Consider the following 6539-nt stretch of genomic DNA (forward strand, 5'->3'; position numbering starts at 1 on the left):
TGGAAGTCTTGAATCTCTAAAGTGGCATACCATCACTCTGCCATATTCTGTTGGTCACACAGACTAACCTCAGGTATAATTTGGGGGTTAACCAAGGGCATGGAAACCAAGAGGCAGCAGGGATCACTGGGAGCCAGTTGGAGCCTGATTCTTCATCTAACTTCCCATTACGAAACTTCTGAATTGTTGGCAGACTTGATTTTATGAAATGTATCAAAATGGACAAACTATAAAGAGACTTCTGTAAGAATTACATCCTTCCCTTGTATCATTGATATTATTGACTCCAAACAAGTTGTAGAAAGTCCAAAACAAGAGAGCACTTAGGACATGCATTTCTTTGGATGACGAATTATCAAGCTTGTGCTTCTTCAGGATAACTGTCATACCTACAATTTAAATTCAGAAGTTTTTATCAAGATTTCTCAAAGTAGATAGTTCTTTTGAAGCTATGTCCTTTGTCTTCAATCACTGTGTGAAAAGCTAAGGGGACAGTTTTTATTGCACACTCTGAGCTAGGTGCACCTCTCCTCACAGCTTACCTCTGCTTCTGTGGGCTGTAATTGCTAGTTCCTTCTCTGTCTTCCCTCTTAGACTATAAGCTCCCTAAGGGCTGCTGCTGGGGCTTTACTCGCTTTGGTATATCTAGAGCCTAGTACACGGCCTAACATATATTAGATACTCAGTAAATATTTGTTGGCTAAAGGAAGTAGAATCCAAGTAGAGTTGAATCACTACCTTCTGGTTGTTAATGGTAGCCACTGGTAGATGGTGTGCCCCTTGGTGTGGAATGAAATCGATTTTAGTGGAGGTGATGAACATTCTCTTACTGTGAAGGTAAATTTGACTGTGGAGGAGGACCTTGTTTCTTACAGATTTTTAGCCTTATTTAAAGTGTACACTTAAACATCACAAGAAAAGCTGGACCTAGTTTTAGTTTTTACCAGTTACCAAGTACAGGTAAGTACATGTGTTGCTTAACGACGGGGATACGTGGGGATATGTTCTGCAAGATGTGTCGTTAGGCGATTTCGTCATTGTGTGGACATCATACAGTGTACTTGCTCAAACCTAGATGGTATTGCCTACTACACACCTAGTCTATATGGTACTAATCTCATGGGACCACCGTTACGTATGCAGTCTGTCATTGACCCAGGTGTCGTTATGCAACGCATGACTGTAGAAAGGTACTGAATAAGCATTTATCTGTGCCCTGCCTTGTTTCAGTAAGGTTTTAAGATGGCCTGTACTGATACCTAAAATATGGAATAGCATGGTTAAAATGAGGAAGGGAGAGGGAAAGAAGTAAGGAAAACAAGAATAAGGATATAAAATTGAGCCAAGACTGAAAGGAGAAAAATTACTCTGTGCCACCCTGCACATATGGCTCTAAGCTTTCTAATAACCAAACCAAAAATCATGGTCAGTTACCAAAGTCAATGTCCATAAGATTAACAATAAATTATTCGAAGTACGAAGACTAGGAATTTCTCTCAGGGCTTTTTAAAAAATGCATGCTATGTTCCACTCAATTTTGCTGTGAACCTAAAATTGCTCTAAAAAATAAAGTCTGTTTTTTTTTTAATGCATGGTATATGATATAGGGGGTCCTGAGTATCTTTTTTGCAAAAGTATTCAAAGTAGATGAAAAAGATTAACACCATCTGTCAAAACTGGGAAGGGTAAATGGGGATTCATTATACTATTTGCTCTACTTTTGTATATGTTTGAAATTTCCCACAATAGTTTTTTTTAAAGTATGTTTTAAATGTACAGCAATCATCATACTTAATGGGGTGACTTCAGTAGCATTTTTATTAAAGTCAGGAACTGGACATAATACCCATTCTCACCCCAAATCCTCAACACTACTAGCTAATGCTATCTGACATAAGATTTGCAGTATAGGGGTTGGAAAGGAAGACACAAATTTGTCATTTTCAGATCTTGTAATGATCAATATAGAAAATCCAAGAGCATCTATGAACTATCAGGACTCATAAGAGTTGAATAAAGGTTGCTCAGTATAAGATCAACATACAAACATCAACAGTGTTTCTAAATACCAGTAGCAACTAATTTAAAAATGTAATAGAAAAAAAGATCCCATGTATGATAGCAACAGAAACTATGAAGTACCTGGAATAAAGCTTTGAATTGATAGAGAAATGTACTGTGTTCATGAGGGGAAGGCTCAGTGTCATAAAGATGTCAGTTCTCCCAAAATTAATCTATAAACTTAATGTAATTCCAATCAAAATTCCAATGGGATTTTTCTTTGACTATATGTATAAAAACTGATATATTTATTTTTTATAATTTTATTTACTTATTTATTTTCCCCCAAAGCCCCAGTAGATGTTGTATGTCACAGCTGCACATCCTTCTAGTTGCTAAAACTGATATATTTATGAGGAAATTTAAAGTTTAAGAATTGCCAGGAACTTCTACAAAAGAAAAAGGACACACTTGCTCCATCAAATTTCAAGGCTTCTAGTAAAGCTATAATGATTTAGAACATAGTATTAGGGTGGAGGTAGAAACATACATCAGTGGAACAAAAGAGCTCAGAAATCAATCCAAGCATCTATGGAATCTTGGTACATTATAAGAGAGGTCATATTACGTTATAAATCATGGAGAAATAATTCAATAAGCAGTTTGAAGACAACTGGGTTTTCATACAGAAAAAATAAAAGGCAGTCTCTATACCTTACACAAAAATAAGTGCCAGGTGAATTAAAGATGTTAAACTATTAGGGAAAAAAAGGAGGGAAGGACAAATAATTTTATGACTTCGGTATTAGTTCAACTTATGAAGGTAAAAATAAATTCAACTATATTAACACTAAAAGTTTTTGTACAATGAAAGATATTTAAGAAGACGACAAACTGGGAGATGATATTTGCAACATATAAAACAAAGGATTAGTATCCCAAGTTTATAAGTAACAACAATCTGGTAACAAAAATCCAAAAGAAAAATGGTCAAAGGATATGAACTAGCAAGTCTCATGAAAAGAATCTAGATGGCCAATAAAATGTAAAAAGATCATTCAGGGAAATGCAAACTAAAACACCAATGAGAAACCATATAATAAAAATCGCTCTTTATTTTGCTTTTTATTATGCCCTTTTTTTTTTAGATGTTTTAAATGCTTCTTCACATTGAAAAAAAATTGAAAGTCTGACAATGCTAAGGGTTAGCAAAGGTATAGAAAAACAGGAATTATCATTCGTTGGAGATGGGACTATAATTTGATAGGGCCACTTGGGAGAGCAATTGAACAATATTTAGTAAAGTTGAAAATGTATAAGACTTTGACCAACAATCCCTCTTCTAGTTATATATATTAGGGAAACTCAGATGTGTGTGCACAAGGAAATGTGTACAAGGATCTTTGTTCACCAAAGCATTCTACGTAATTGCAAAAACTTAAAAACAACCCAAATGTCCATCAATAAGGAAACAGGTGAATTGTGGTGTGTGACTCTGTGATGGAACACTATACAAAGTTAAAATTAATGAATGGGTTTATATGTATCAACTCTGCTAGAGCTCAAACAATATTGAATGAAAAACAAAAACCAGTCTATGTTATCTATGTAGGAAAAGTGTTAACTAGTGACAGTGTAAATACTAACTTTGTATATTTGCTTCTGGGACAGCTAGTGACAATGTAAATACTAACTTTGTCTATTTGCTTCTGGGACGGTGGTGGAAGGGAAAGGCGATTTAGAGAAGTAAAGGAGAAACAGAAAAGGGACATCAGCTTTAACTGAAATGAATGTTTATTTCTTTAAAAAGGGGGGGGGCTCATGTGGCAGAATTTAACATTTGTTCATTTGGGATGAGAGGTACATGGATGTTTCCTGTATTGTCTTCCACGCTTGTATTGAGTTCTACTGTCTATTTCCATTAAACAGACCATCTCTATAACAGTGGCATATTTTACCTATGCAAACTCCACTATGACCAATGTGTTAGCTCTGGTTGGACAGGTATAGGTTGAGTAACCAAAAATTCCTCTTTATTTAATAGCTTGGTATTGTGCCTTTTCGTTTTTAGATGTTTTAAATGTGTTAATACCATCTTTTGAAACTCTTTTTTCCTGACAATGCTACCATCCTTATAGACAAAGGACAAAAGACTTTTTTTTTTTTAATAATGTCTAAGTTTCTTCTTTACCGTGTTGGCAAGCCACATGGGAAAACAATAATCAGAAGTTCACCTATTGGTCATAGAAATAAAAAACGGCGAGTTTTTTGTGGCCAGCCCCATGGTATAGTGGTTAAGTTTGGTGTGACCTGCTTTGGCAGCCCGGGTTTGCGGGTTCAGATCCCAGGTGTGGACCTGCACCACTCATCAGCCATGCTGTGGAGCAACCCACATACAAAATAGAAGATTATTGGCACAGATGTTAGCTCAGGACAAATCTTCCTCAGAAAAACAAAACAAAACAAAAAAATGGAGAATTTTTTATTACACACAGGCTTTCAGCAGCTGGGCCTCCGGCAGGCTGTGATATTCCTGATAATTGCAGCTTTGGCAGGAGTCTCTGTGAAAATGAGAAGAAATTCCTAATGAAGTGAATTCTTTTGTGTCATCAGCTAAGGAGCTCACTGAGTTGAGCAAGTTGCTCTTGGCCTCCTAGCCTCCCAGTACCCCCTGCTCCAGGCCTTACGTGGAGCAGCAGCCTCCTAGTTTTGTGTAGAGGTATTGGCTAGGGCACCATTCCTATGTGGTGACCAGCAGTTCCAACCTAGGAAAAGTGATCTCTTCTACTCTATCTGTCCAGTGGCAGTGATGCAAACTGGGGGTTTCCAGCTGGAAAGCAGAGGGGGCCACCTGCCATTCAGAACTGTTTGTCAACATCTTCTGAATTTTTTTTTTAAAGTTTCAGTCCATAGTTGTGTATCCTACTTGGTAGTTTTTAGTTCTGTATGTGATCCACTGCCACAGTATGACAACTGACAGACAGCTGGTGTGGTTCCACGACCGGGAAACGAACCCAGGCTACAGCTGTGAGAGCACCGAATATTAACCACTAGACCACCAGGGCTGGCTCAACATCTGAATTTTCAAGAGAAACTGGAAACTGGACTTTATGTTCACTTTCCAGATTAAAAGGGAGGGGAGAATGCACTGTATGAGGCAAACAAAATGGCTCATTTTGGCCAGTGGTGCTACCAGCTGGCAACCTCTGTTCTAATCAAGCCTAGATTTATAAAGCACCAAGAGTGCCTTAATGCCAGAGTTGGACTTCACAGAATGATAAAATGTTCCAGAAATTTTGGAGCTAGACATAGAGTTGCCAACTTTTTATTTTACCCAGCCATAACATTTTTTATTTTTATTAAAAAACACACACAGGCCAGCCCCGTAGCTTAGCGGTTAAGTGCACGCGCTCCACTGCTGGCGGCCCGGGTTCGGATCCCAGGCGCACACAGACGCACTGCTTCTCCTGCCATGCTGAGGCTGCGTCCCGCATACAGCAACTGGAAGGATGTGCAACTGTGACATACAACTATCTACTGGGGCTTTGGGGGAAAAATAAATAAATAAAATTATAAAAAACGCACACAGCTACTGTTCACTTTCATCATTTCATTAAAGGCCATTAGGGCCGGCCTGGTGGCTCAGCGGTGTGCATGCACTCCGCTGCGGCAGCCCGGGGTTCGTAGGTTTGGAGCCCAGGCGCGCACTGACGCACTGCTTGTCAAGCCATGCTGTGGCAGCATCCCATATAAAGTAGAGGAAGATGGGCATGGATGTTAGCCTAGGGACAATCTTCCTGAGCCAAAAAAAAAAAGAGGACGATTGGCATCGAATGTTACCTCAGGGCTAGTCTTCCTCACAAAAAAAAAAAAAAAAAGGCCATTATACACCTAAAAAGTAGGATGCACCTAATAATGGTCCACAATTCCTTATGAAACCCTGGAAGCCAGATTTGTTTTGCAATTGAAAGTTTTTTACATTTGAAAGGTAATGTGTGTATAATACTCCATAATAAAATATAAAATTTCTGCAGTGAACCATATGAATATTCAACTAAGTGGAATAAGTAAAGGCTATAAATAACCATATGTCAGTTCAGGACAGGATTTTCTGCCAAATGAGTTTTGATGCCAAACCAAAATTTTGGTTTTCAGAGCTTTTTGGATTGTGGACCTGTATTAAAAAAGGAAAAGTCCTTTAAATGGACCAGGTGTATGAAAACCTCAGCGTGTTGCCCTTATTTTTCTCAGGTCACCCTAGACCACTGGAGACTACCCTAATGGTTGGACCTTTTTGAGTTTCTGATGTAGGCCAAGACAAATCTCTGTATGCTTCTCCACTTTCTCCTGGCTCCCTCTTGCAACATGCAGCACACTGCCACATGTGGCAGCATTTCAGCAATAAAGTGCTCCTTGCCATTGGAGTCCTAAGTCCCTGTATATCCGGACTGCATTGGTCCTAGTCCTGATCTCTGTGCTACCCAGAACTCAACTCCTCCTTCCATGGCAACTCTGGAATGCGCCTTTCCAAGCTAGCA

This window comes from Ceratotherium simum, chromosome 5 (assembly GCF_057802395.1).
Source record: "Ceratotherium simum simum isolate JZ-2026a chromosome 5, ASM5780239v1, whole genome shotgun sequence".
Lineage (NCBI taxonomy): Eukaryota > Metazoa > Chordata > Mammalia > Perissodactyla > Rhinocerotidae > Ceratotherium > Ceratotherium simum.